Source organism: Heliangelus exortis, chromosome 1 (genome assembly GCF_036169615.1).
Source record: "Heliangelus exortis chromosome 1, bHelExo1.hap1, whole genome shotgun sequence".
NCBI classification, from domain to species: domain Eukaryota; kingdom Metazoa; phylum Chordata; class Aves; order Apodiformes; family Trochilidae; genus Heliangelus; species Heliangelus exortis.
The window spans coordinates 69735091-69747108 of NC_092422.1; the positions used below are offsets into that span (position 1 = coordinate 69735091).

At 34.1% G+C, this 12018-nt stretch overlaps 1 protein-coding gene across 2 annotated transcripts in view; it reads right to left on the reverse strand.

Moving 5' to 3' along the window:
• The window catches only part of NLGN4X (neuroligin 4 X-linked), a 147492-nt gene that overhangs the window by 16220 nt on the left and 119254 nt on the right, over positions 1 to 12018 (reverse strand). The window lies entirely within an intron of this gene.

Sequence of the window (12018 nt, forward strand, 5' to 3'; positions counted from 1 at the left end):
AAAATAAAGCCTGAAAATTTGAAATATTTGATAAATCACAAAACTTAGGAAATTATTTTTCTGCAAAGACGTAAGATATTCAGTCTTCCACTGAGAACAAGGCTCTCTAGTACATTAATTTAAATGCACCTTACCATGGACAAAAATTATTGTATTTGTGATATGGATAGGCTTACTCAGAAACAGAAAAACAAGGATCAAGAAAACAGTAAAAGGAACTGGGAAAAGGCCTAAGAAAAAAGTACACTCCAATTTCACAGAGGGTATTTATTAGGCAGATAACAGGTAAATCCTCAAGCATTCAGCCTGTGGTTGGGAGATTTTTATCTCAACAAATCAGCTTTTGTCTCTTTCCTTGGAAATTGCAGGTAAAGCTGCACTGCTATATTTTCCTGTACTGCGGTTATCAGATTTTAGAAACAAAGCATGACACGTTTGCTGCTTGTTTTGCAACTGAGTACAAAATAACTGAAAGACTAAGACTGAGATTAATTTTATTTTTCTGAAACCAGCTAAGCTGAAACACTGTAGTTATCCACACTGGCTATCATTCACAGTTAAGACCTTGTCCTAAATCCAAATTGCCACATTGAACCATGTACTCATTCATACTCCTCTTTTTTATTCCCACAGACTTTTCCTGTCAGAAATCTGAAACTCAGAAGTCTATTTGAAATACCTTACAGGATATAGAAGTTTTCAGGTGGACATTGATGATCTAAGCATCGTTGACAGCTGCTTATCAATACAAAACAAGGAAATCCCAGCTAATTAAGAGTTCAGATAAATTTGCCAGATGAGGGCCCCAGGACTCAGGAGATCTGCAGTCCTGCAGAAGTTTGAGATAAAAGTCTGTAATATTGAGCCGCCCCAGCCTGCTGTGACAAATCTTCATGCTACTAAGGACTGTAAGGGAAGCCTGAGGTCCATAGGGAAAAGTAGATTTCACCAGCTTCAGCAAAGGGAAACAGATCTCTGCACTGGCTGTAGCTATTTTTTGTGATGAGAAGAAAGAAAATTCACACGTTGGCAAGGATTCACACAATATGAAGTGGAAGAGAAGGAAAGGCAAGAAGAAAAGGAGAAATTAGATCTGTCAGACATTCACACCTGTTGAACTTTGAAAGTAATGTTTTCTAGACTTAAATCCCTACAATGAGATGCAAAATGAAACCTCAAAGTTTAAAAGCCAGATCACGTAAGGACTAAACTCTAAATACGAAATGCTGTGTGTCTTACATTATGGTGGCATAAATTTCTTCATCAAGGTTAACCATGACTGAATGAATTCTATTACCTTGCACCCAAAAAAATCTTTTTAACCTTTAATTAGGAATTACTAATTTAAATTACTTTTTAAACTATTTAATATTAGTAAGTGTCTGATGAGTCCTTGTGTTTTTCACAAAACAGTTGCTTCAATTACAATAATACAAACCATACCCTTATTGTTAAATAGCATTTGATACGTCTTTCTCATTAAAAAGCCTCTAATAATGGCAAGAGGAGTAACATCTTTTTCTATTCTCTCCAGTGGAGAAAAACCAAACAAACTACTAATACATAATTGCCTTAAATTTTTTAATAGGTGTGTTTTTCTCTTTTTACATTTCTCTTACTTATTGTCTTTTTAAGACTATCAAAGAAAGAATAACCCATTTGCTGACTTTGTTGCTGCAGCTCACTGCAATATTCTGTACTATTCTATAATTAAGCCTTTATTCAATCAGAACTGTGACCTCCCTGGGAGAAACTGACTGTTGTAACTTTTAAAGCAACATGGTAATTAATATTCAGAGCCTAAACATGCTTTAGCTCTTCTAGAAGCATCAAGCTAAAGCTGCTTGATCTTTCTGATTTTGAATTCTTTCCAAATATGCTAAAAGGTGACTGAGTAAAGCTGCAGTCAATGAAGATCTGATATTAGACAAAGGATGATCTTTTGTTTCTACAGTTCTTTGCTGTTTCTCATTAACTGTAAGAAAAAATTTTCTTAATTTAAAAACTAATTATCATGGCAAATTGTCATCCCCCCATGACACGAACTGAATTAATAAATCTGTCTTTTACTGATGAGGATATATTTTCTTTAATGCTATGAATATCGGATAAAAATATTTTTTCAAAGCCATTTCAAGAAATTCAGGGAAGGACTTAGTATTTGTCCAGATACACATAACACTAACAGGGTGGTGGTGTTTTTTTTTTTTTTCTGGGCTTTGAATAAATAGTGTAAGTGCATGAGTATATCAAGAAGAAATATCAATCACATCTTACATTTTTGTGCTACATAGAGCTCCAGATCAGAGGATGGAAGATGGACTGTTAACATTCGCCTGCTAAAAAATCTAAGTCTAATCTGATTTTTTTTTTTTTTTAATAACATAACAATCACTGTGGAGAGAAAAAAAACCTCAGAAGTAGCTTAAGCTTTCTAGATACCTAAATTTGGATTGATTGAGTTCCCATCAACTAATTTTCTTTCTCTGCAGAAAATAGACCAATGTAGATGACCAGCTTGGATCTGACACATTTAAGCAACTTTAGGTAAAATCAGTCCCTTCCTAGATAACAGCGTAATCTCTACTACAGGTGTCTCCCATCACTCAGGACAGATACATCGAGAAAAGGGCAGAATCTGTTCTGTCTGCTACTGAGATGGAAATACTGGATGACTCTCCTAACTTCACCCCAGCTTTCCTGGATTGAACCAGTAGAAAATGAAGTGGAATTTATTTCAATTTGATGACATGTTTCATTACTCCTTTTTGCTCTGCAGTAGCTGTGCAGGAAAAAAAATGAAGTTGTATCTTTCAGGAATTATTAACCAAGCCATGGGCATGAATAGTAAATTCACTTTAAGAAGAATAAAGACAAAGAAAATAAAACAACAGGCCAACACCTTTAAGTTAAATGCAGTAAATTATGACCTAAGAACTATGGCTTCAGCCTTAGAGATAAAAACAATCACCAGGATAACCACAATCTTGTCACAATTTGTAAGGATTTTATTTCTATGTACTGATTTATCATTCTTTTGAAAATATAAAAAAAATAAAATACTGTGACAATCTTTTTCCTTTCCTCTCCTCTCCTCTCCTCTCTTCTCCTCTCCTCTCCTTTCCGTTTTTATTTCTCTTCTGTCTCTCTTTTAGTTTCTTCTCTTCTTCCCTTCCTATCTCCCTTTCTTACCACTTCCATCCTTCCTGCCTTCATTTCCTTTTTTCCACAGTTTCCTTACTTATCCTTTCCAATTGGTCAGCAAAGACATCTGAATTCCTATATCAACACCACGTGTAAAGGAAAGCTTATATAATAAAAGTATGTTTGATGGAAGGAAGTTGTCTGCTCTACACCAAGAGTGGAACAATGGTAACAGGGATCAAAAACAGCTGAAATATGGGCTACTTTGTGCTAATTTCATTCTAATCTTAGCATTTTCCTTTTAATATGCACGGTTACATGGGCTCACATACCCTTCCCTGTACTGCAAGCTGCCAGACTGTGATTGCAAGTTACTAGAAAATTAAGAGTAAGCTAGAAAAACCACAAATGCAAAAGATTCCCCTGTTGTGTTTTTTTTTCACAAGTGGGATATTTCTGTAACTTTTTAAAAATAATAACAAAGAAAAGAAAAAATACTTCCTTTTATCAAGAATTAATATTTTGCACTGATCTACTAACCTACTTAGTAGGTTAGTAGATTATCTACTAATCTACTAACTTTTTTGATAATTTGTTTGTTTGTTTCTGTTTAAATTTATTCTGCAGTAGATAGTCTAGTGGAAATACACAAGATTGATTTGGTGTGTGAAAGCCAGTATTTTCTTACTGGTTCAAAACAGTATGAAAATTTATAAGTACAGTTTGGTACTGCTAAATTTGACTTACTGAAAATTTAAATAGCACTACAAAACACAAGTTTAAACAGTTATATATTTTATATTATTTTCACATATAAGGGGAAAAATTTAAATAATGAAAGATTAAATGTCATTCTGTCATGCATTTTTTTAGCTACTACAATAAATTTTAAAAGTGCTTCTTCAAATGAGGTACTTCACTGCAAATTAAGTAATTTTGCTTGCTTCCCCTCCTACCCTTCTCAGGTTTTCTAAAAAAAAACAAAAACAAAAAGCTTAATTCCTGAGATATAATCCTTACATAAAAAGTCATGCTTGACATTAAGACACTTTGATATCAAGATATGACAAAGAGAAATTAATCAGGAAATCTGTATAAAATCAGCCAGATAGTGCATTTTGATCTATTTGTCTCCTTTTTTAAGACTTTTTTCTATTGTCTGGCTTCATGTTATCTTTTATCTTTATCTTCATGACTGTTCTCCAGACCTGTTAGAACAATGCAATTTGTTTCCTTGGTAAAATTCTTACATATAAGATTGATTTGTACAGCATCTGATCAGAAATATGACATGAGCTATATAAATAAGATACAAGAGACTGTTCTTTGAAGCATAATCAATTATAATTTTTGTTTTGACTTGTGAAATGACAGACTAGCAGAATCTGCCAGAATACAGCAGAGTCTTCTTATTTTCTTGTAGCTCTTGTCTGTACCTACCACATTTACCACTGTAAAAGCATAACTGATGAACTGCAAGTGTTCAGGTGTTGTGAAATGAAATCCTTTGGGTATTACTGAGTGCACAGAGACCACAGTTGGTTCAGGAAGTCCCCAAGATATAAACAGTTGGAGGATAGAGGAGTATCAGAAGGAATTAACATATAAGTTTGTCCTATGCTTCCCTTATGCTACTGTCAAAGCAAACTTTTCAATATTCAGTAACTCAAGCCGTGATATGGCCTGCTATTCTAAATTAGTGGTCTCAAAAGGAAACTGCTTTAATTTTAATTCAAGGTATGATAAGTGGAAAGAGTAGTGAACACAACTCATTTTACAGTTTTCATCTGAATTAGTAGATTATGTGAAAACATAAAGAATGGTGATGTCTTTAATCCAATTTTGTAACTTCAGCTTGAGTAAGAAAACAATTTCTTATGATTCTACCTTGGTGGTAGGTACACATTACTTTGTAAGACTACACTGTGAAGTCAAAACCTAAATCTGCTTGTTTAGAAAGAACATCTCATTACCACATGTAGTACAAAAGAATGGATCATAAAGAAGGTAAAGTGAGATTATTATTATAGGTTTCTGAATTGATTCAGTGCTGGAATCTAAAGTATGTTCTTCACAGTTCAGGAGAATATATAGTCTTAAATACATAAAAGGCTTTTGAAAACGTCCCGTGAAGCCTGTTTGTAAGAATACTTATGGAGAAGAGAATAAGAAAAGAAACTATGATGCATTTTAAGAATGTTTAAAACCTTCTTATATACACATTTCTAAAGAGTGAAAAGCTTCTTATAGAGCATAAATTTCTCAGAGCATTAGGGAGGTCAACAAGCTTCCCTCAGTTAAGCTATTATCATATTTCTACAACGAAATAGTTTTAATTAATCCAGTTGAAATTTGTACATGACACCTTAACTGCTTTTAAATGTGCTTTGTTCATTGTAAAATGCTCTGAGGTTAGGCCAAGGAATGTTATCTAAAGCATTAAAGATTGCATAGTGCATACCTCTAAACTGTCACCAAGTTTTTGCCAGTTGTTATGAATGTAGATTTTTTTTAAAAACAGTAAATAAAGATGTCGGAAAAAAACCACTGCAGAACACATTCATTGATCTGTTGTCTTCTTTCTTAGTATTTATCCAAATATTCACAAGTTAAACCTGCCACTACACAAGATACAATCAATAAAACAGTACATCTGATAAAAATATTGTTGTCGAATGCATCAAAACCAGCCTGATTAAAGCCAAACCAAACCAAACTAAAATCAATCAATTACTACAGGAATGTTGTGTGTGATGACAAAGAGACTGACAAATACCTGGTGCACTCAATCAGCCTATGCTTTGAAAATACTCTCTAATGACTCATCTAGATGGTCAAATCTAAAGGCATTTAACAAAAGAAATGCAGTACGAGTATAGAAAAAGAATTGAAGGAGCAAGTATTATTTGTGGTGAGTTGACCCTGGCCAGCAGCCAAACACCCACAAAGCTCCAATGCAGTCACACCCCCCCCCCCCATACACACAAACACACCAGAAAGACACTAAAAGAAATGAGAAGAACAGACACAAAGATACTGGGTAGGCATCTATCTGCCTGTGGGAGGTGGTGAGTGATGTTCTTTCAGGATTTTTTTGTTTTCTGATTGTTTGTTTTTTCTTTTTTCACCTATTACAGTCTTTATCTCAGCCCATAACCCTTTTTTTTTTTTTCCTTTTTTTTTCTTTTTTTTCTTTCTTTTTTTTGAAAGATTCCAATCTTTTGATTGGATAATCAATTAATAATTAAAGAATAATTAATATATAATGATGATTAAAGAAAAAGAATATTTGCTGTTTTTACAGCTTTTCTGTAGGCCCTTGCAGGTACTGGAAGGTTGTTTTACTGTCTACCCAGAGTCCTTACTTCTCCAGGATGAACAACCCCAACTCTCTCAGCCTGTCTTCAGAGGACAGGTGTTCTAGCCCTTTGATCATCTTTGTGGCCCTCCTACAGTATTGAATTAATACACTGTTGTCAAAAACAAAATTCCTTTAACTCGCTGTGAAAATGAGAAATAAGAGCTCATCATGTTAACAGCTTCATTGGGTTATTTTTTGTTTAGTATTAAAAACAAACCTACCTGACAGCTTTTGTTGTTTTTATATAATTCTACTTTTAAGAGAAAATGGCACTGTAAAGCCATGAGTTTCCACAGAACTGTTCATCAAAACATAAATTTCCCTGTTGGCCATTAGGCTGTTAGTATAATGGTAATATTACCTCTGCAAAAAGGCAGGTGTCCTCCTAAGCCAAATATCTGGTGTAGTATTCAACCAAATTAAGTCACCCAAAGTGGTGCTCCAGTGAATCCTGTTGGCAGTTTAAGTATTAGCCACCAGCACTGACATTCTTCTGACTTCCAGTTTTATTTTCTTATCATAGCCACCTATTGTCCACTAAGAATACTGCTCTTTTCTGTTTTATGTAAGAACTGGATGGCAACTGGAAGCACCAAAACTAATCACTTTGTCTTAAGTGAATGAAATTATTAAAAAATGAGGGTTTGCACAGAACTGCTATTTTGTACATATTAGATAAGGGCTCTTATCAGGCCGATTTGAGTGCATTATTGCCAATGCTTTTTCACTCTATTTCTTTGACCTGTAACATTAATCGGATACATGCTTATTATGTCCAATGGAAAAACAACTGGAATTATTTCTGTAAATAAACTAACTAACCAAACCAACATTGTTATGTTATCTAATAAACACAACAGAGCAACTTTGATTCTGTGAATTCAGTCCCATAGAGGCAGATGCATAGTGACGCAACAGATACCCTACAGGTAACACAGCACATCCAGTGTCTTACAGGGAGATGAGCTGAGTGTAAGGATTCAATGGATGGCAAAGAAATGGAAGAAGGATAATACTCATTCTCTGCATTAGCCCTATAGTGGGAAAAGAGTCCTGCAAAACAAAAAGAAACTGGAGTGTCACTCCTTAAGGATTAATTATGGCCACTTGCAGCTGTGCCTGTAACACCCTTAACACTGTCCTAAACATTTACAGATCAGTATCACTCATTCTCCTTAGAATATGCAGAAAAATCTTCAATGAACAAAAATGACTCAAAAATGTTGTCAGTGACATGCAGGTAGCTGGAAAAAACTGTGACTTTCAGTGAGCTGATCTGATACAAGAGTTGCTCCACTATCCAAAGGAAATCAAAGTCAGTTATGATCACATCCCCAGGCTGTAATGCATGTCCCTCAAAGGAAGATGAATTTTTTTGCCTCTGTTCCCATTTTTTGAGTGTGCCTCATTTTGAGCTTAAGACTGCATGCATAGTTGGAAGAATGAAAGCAGTAAACTATCAGAAAGCAGAAGAAAAATACATACTAAACAACTAGTATCCCCCTCAAGACACATCAATTAAAAAATGATTTTAAAAAAAAGAATAAAGAAAAAATATATTTTTGTTCAAGTGGACTACTTGCAGAGGTACTCACTTTTAAATATAAAAAGCAGGACAATGAAGGGAAGAGAATGTGGCACCTAATCAAAAATATGTTTCAGGTAGGTGTTCTTATGAGGACCAATCACTTGGAAGAGGGTGACAGTTAACAAATGCTCATAAGTGATGATCCCACTTGTCTTCTGCTCCATGGACAACCATTTTATCCTCTCAGTCACCTTTCTGAGTTGTAAAGGGCAGGCATAATGAGTTGTTTCATTGTGTTGTGTTGCTTCTGGTTCTCAGGTATAAACTCCATTCCCCTGAACTTGCAAACAGTGCATAACACAGAAAGCTTAGACTATAAAACTTAAAATGAACTGCACTTTTAATTGCTTTTTAAACTAGAAATATTAAAAGACAGCAAATTATTGTACATTTAGAATACAGAATACTAGCTTCAGAGTTGTTACCCATTTTTAATTAGAATGGAACTAACGATGTACCTGAGCAGATGAAAAGAACTAACTCCTCATTTTCCAGTCAGAATTTTTTCTTTTGTTGTATTTATTTCAGCTTAGGGCTGTAAAGGAGAAAAACTGTATTGCCACCTAAAACAATAGCAAATATATACACCTAAAGAGCGCATTCTTTTTAGCCATAAACTTGAGAGAAAAACCTTGGTTACAAACAGATCACCTCATTTTATGTCCACAAATTTCAGTTCAGTTATTTGTGGCTGCTGCTGCTTCCTTTGTTATGCTACTGAAGAAAAGCATGCTCACAAGCACAAAACTGGGATAGAACAGCTTTACCTGGCCCAATGTACCAGCTCTTATTTACTCAGCAGCATTTGAAAGGCAGAAGCTACTGCATCAATGCCAGTTAGTTTTATGGTTTAAAAAAAAAGATATCCAAGTTAACCCTTCTTCTTTCAGGAAAGAGATTTTTGTTGGTGATATTGGGTGGCTTGTATCCTGAATACTCAGCAGTACCCTGTGTAGGAGCCATTATTTGGCTATGGAACAATTCTAGACATTGCCTCTAAAAACAGACTTTGAACACTGGTGGTGGAACATGTTTGTCGATAAGCACAGCAAATAAGCACATATGGTACTAAGAGAAAAGCTAAAATGACCGCACAAATAAAGCACTTGCACTATTCATCTTCCACTGTGATTTTAATTTAAAAGAAAAATTCTTCTAGAAAGAAAAAAAAAATCAATAAACATTTATTTTGCATCAGAAATACTCCTATCTTTATGTTCACTTAAGAGTTGAGCTTTCATGATGTGGAGTGCTCAACTATGCATTTTTAAGTTAATAGCGAAATGTTAAAAATGAGTAGGAATCTTAAAATGTCTTAATCTTAACAAGTGGTTGCTCTGAGACTCTAATAATATTCCCGACTTCTTTATTGAAAAAAGCCGATGATGCCCTTGCCTTATTCAGTTGAGGAGCATACCATTATAAAACATCTTTTCAATAACCAATAAATGCAGTAACATGCTGTTCCGAAAGCTCATGTAACATACAGTAGGATTTTCTGAGAAATTAAACAAATCAGCTCTGGTAATATCTGAGTAGGATTTGTAATATCCTTAATAATCTGAAAAATGCTCAGCTCCTTGACAAAGCACTAATGAAAGGGACTGGTGAGAAATTAGCCTTACCACTCTCTAGTCTGACAGTGACCAATGACTGCCAAAACCTTTACTAAAATTCTTGGGAGCCAAAAATAAAGCTGCAAAGTGAAACTAGTATTAAAAGTATTTTTATACTACATAGTCTTCTAAAAATGACTAATAATTCTACTGTACAGACCCCTTTGAGAAAGTCATAGCACAAATGGTTTTCAGGCAGAGTAACTGATCCATAATTCCTTATCTTGATTTTTTTTTTTTTTAATTAAGTGCTCCCTTAAAAATAAAATTTCCAGTGCACCATCTAAAAAGTCTGCTGAAGAACCCTGCCACTGGATGAATCCATGGGAAAGTATAATACTTAAAAAAACCCCTTTGATACATGAAAGCAGCAGATTACATAAAATACATCATTATTTTACAGGGGAGGATACTGGCATATGCACCAAATTGCCTTTGGAAACAGGTTTTAAGAAAGGCTTGAAGAAAAACAAAATTTCTTCTAGAGTTTTAGTTTTTATTTCTTCTTAACATGCTGGACACATGGTTAAACTTACTTTTGGGTTTAAATAAGGCTAATTGGTAAACAGGATTGCAAAGGTTGTGTCCTGTTGCTGAATTAACCAAAATGGAAGTGCTCAGGAGAACCATATGTGGGTGCACTTTACTTTCTTACCACAAGTCCAGTAAGCACACATGGAATGCCTTATACCTGTATCTGAAAGTTAAGCCTTATAACCCTGCAGCTATAGGTGGGCTAATTTGGGCTAATTTAAAACTAATTTTAAAAAAGTTAAACTTTATATTTTGTCTGATTTACAGAGTCCAGAGGAACCATCCCAATGCCAGAAGCCACAGATGAGAAACCATCTTGATGCCACCTTTCCAATGCATCTCCCAACCTTCACATCTTGTACATGTTGCCTTTGCTGAGTGGTCTACATAAGAAATGGCTAAAATAAAATTTTCAGAGAGATAAAAGTGTTCATGCACTTTTGTCTCCATCTACTATTCAGAATGAAACTTTGAAAGACTGGAATAAGATAAAGTAATACTTCAAGAGTTAACTGAACAAATTTCTAGAGCTCCTAGTAACACACTTTTTTTTTTTTTTTTTTCAGTTCTATTGATAGAAGTTCTACATGCAAATTTACTATCTTTTTAAAAAACTTTTAAACAGAACTATCTTTTCTAAGTCTTTGATACTGAAGTTCACAGAATATATTAAAATAGATTGTCTCAGATTGGTTTTGCACATTATGGATCCCCTGTGAGAAATAAATGGATTTAAAAAATGTGCCTCAGCATTCACAGTTCTAACAAAGTGAACTAAATCAATTCTGCTGCGCATTCAAACACATGGAATATTCTGAATTAGTGTTTCTAAAGAGGAATTTACCATGACAGTAGTACTATTATGAGTTACAATTACAATATTTAAAAAGAAAAAAACAACAAGTACAACCCCCTTCTTAGCACTTCCATAGCCTGGAACTTGCATAAAGTGGAGTTATAAATTTGCTGTGCTTTTTTGGGTTATCTGAGGCATTTATTCAACTTTAAAAAAAAAAAAAAGATATTTGAAGATAATAATGTGTTATGCTCTAATCAATACAAATACAGAGTTTGATTTCTATTTTAACACATTTCCTACGTTTTTTATAAACCTCTGAACAAATTTAGGTCATGATCAGTCTTGCCCTGCCACATTTTCATAACAAGTGAAATATCTTCTCTAGTTTGTCAGTCTTGACCAATGTCTGATGATTTAGAAGATATATATACTACTCATTCAATTTGCAATTCTTTGTTTTAAACTTAGTATTACTTTGAACATGTTACTAGCCTGATTTTCAAACGTACTATGTATAAGCATAAATCACAAATAAATTATCATATAATATATAAAAACCAATATAAATGTAAATGTAAAAGCAATTTAAGAGGGGGAAACAGACCAGCTAAGGCAACTACTTTATGACACGTGGTCCTGATGGGAGATTGCACTACTCATTGTTCACTTTTTACTTATCTGCCAGTATCTTTGTCTTTGTATCTAATTATTCATGCATTTGCTGCTCTTCTTTGATTTTTTGTACTTATTAAAGTTGTTGCAACAGGAGATGTAAAGCTTACAATTTAAAATGAGATGAAAAAAACCCCAAAACCCTGTACATTTTTGATATAATAATAGAAAACTTAGTTCATTGTAGCTGGGTTTGTGCTACAATAGCCATTATTTCATGGGTATCACATAAACTACCTTCTCTTAGGAGGTGTATAATGGCTTCCTAACAGAATTACTCTGGGCCTTAGGGAGGAATTAGATT